Source organism: Cervus elaphus, chromosome 27 (assembly GCF_910594005.1).
Source record: "Cervus elaphus chromosome 27, mCerEla1.1, whole genome shotgun sequence".
NCBI lineage: Eukaryota > Metazoa > Chordata > Mammalia > Artiodactyla > Cervidae > Cervus > Cervus elaphus.
Genome location: NC_057841.1, coordinates 50,686,398 through 50,688,183, shown reverse-complemented (window position 1 = coordinate 50,688,183; position 1,786 = coordinate 50,686,398). Strand labels below are relative to the sequence as shown.

The 1,786-nt window shown below is 34.9% G+C and overlaps 1 non-coding gene across 1 annotated transcript; it reads left to right on the top strand.

Annotated features, from left to right (window-relative positions):
• Positions 1-1,287: 1,287 nt before the first annotated feature.
• Positions 1,288-1,393, top strand: LOC122685139. Its single transcript, XR_006338303.1, has one exon. It is a non-coding gene; the product is annotated as a U6 spliceosomal RNA (small nuclear RNA).
• Positions 1,394-1,786: the final 393 nt, after the last annotated feature.

The window sequence follows — 1,786 nt, the reverse complement described above, 5'->3', positions numbered from 1 at the left end:
TATAATAGAGAAGGCAATGGCACCCCACTCCAGTACTCTTGCCTGGAAAATCCCATGGATGGAGGAGCCTGGTAGGCTGCAGTCCATGGGGTCACTAAGAGTCAGACATGACTGGGTGACTTCACTTTCACCTTTCACTTTCCTGCATTGGAGAAGGAGATGGCAACCCACTCCAGTGTTCTTGCCTGGAGAATCCCAGGGACAGGAGAGCCTGGTGGGCTGCCGTCTATGGGGTCGCACAGTGTCGGACATGACTGAAGTGACTTAGCAGCTGCAGCAGCATGTAGTTATAAAAAATAATACAGAGGAATCCCTTGTATCTCAACCTAGTTTTCTCCATTGGCAATATCTTATATTGTATCTAAATTATAATACAGAATCACAATTAGGATATTGATACAATCAAGAAGCAGAATATTTCCGTCACCACATGGGTCTCTCCTGTTCCCCTTTCATAGCCACGTCCACTTCCCTTCTCTACCTGATTCTCTATTTAACCTCTGAAAACTAATAAACTGTTCTTCATTTCCATAATTTTATCATTTCAAGAATGTTATGTAAATTTAATAATATAGTGTAAGTGCAACTCTCTGAGACTGACTTTTTTCACTCAGTGTAATTCCCTGGAGATTCATCCAAGCTGGTACATTTACCAGTAGTTTGTTCCTTTTTATTACTGAGTAGTGATCCATGGTATGGATGAACCACAATTAGCTTAACAATTCACCCATTTCAAGGACATCTGGATTCCTGTTTGACTCACAGATTATTTAGAAGTGCACTGATTTTGTTTCCAAGTGTTTAGAGGTTTTCCTGTTATCTTGCTGTTATGATTTCTAGTTTGATTCCCTTGAGGTCAGAGAACACACTCTATATGAAATAGAAAATGAATTCTGTATGAAAATTCAGTTCTTTTGAACTTATTTAGATTTGTTTTATGGCCTAGGATATAGTCTATCTTGGCATATGTTCTTTGAGCACTTGAGAAAAATGTACATTCTGCTATTACTGGGTAGAGTATTCTGGAAATGTTGATTAGATTTTGTTGGCTGATGATGTTTTTGAGTTGTTCTGTATCCTTGCTAATTGCATAGTTATTTTATTAATTTTTGAGAGAGGAATGTTGAAATCTGAAAATGTAAGTGTGGATTTATGTTTTTATTCTTTTCAGTTCTATCAGGTTTTGCTTCACATATTTTGTATCTCTGTTGTTTGATGCATATGATTTTAGGATTGCTATGTCTTCTTGGTGGATTAACCTTTTATCATTATATTATATTCCTCTCTGTACTCACTTCAGCAGCACGTATGCTAAAATTGGAACAATACAGAGAAGATGAGCATGCCCCTGAACAAGGATGACACACAAATTTGTGAAGTGTTCCATGTTTTTGTTAATATGATTGTGATCATTCTATCTATAATAGTGTCAATAATAAAAATAAAGTTAAAAATACTCCTCTCTGTCTCGGGTAATTTTCCCCCCTGAAGTCTAATTTATCTCCTATTGATATAACCATTTTTCTTTCTTTTGATTAATGTCTATATGATATATACATTTGCATCTTTTTATTTTCAACCTACCTATATCATTTTACTCAAAGTGAATGTCTTATTGACAGAATAGTGATTCATGTTTTTAAACTGGTATCTTTAGATTATTCACATTTAATGTAATTATTGATATTTTATGCAATTTTATATTTTTTGTTTGTTCTGTCTTTCATTTTTATTTTCTTTTCCCCTTCTCTTTCATGTGCTACCTAAGCATTTTTAAACATTCCAA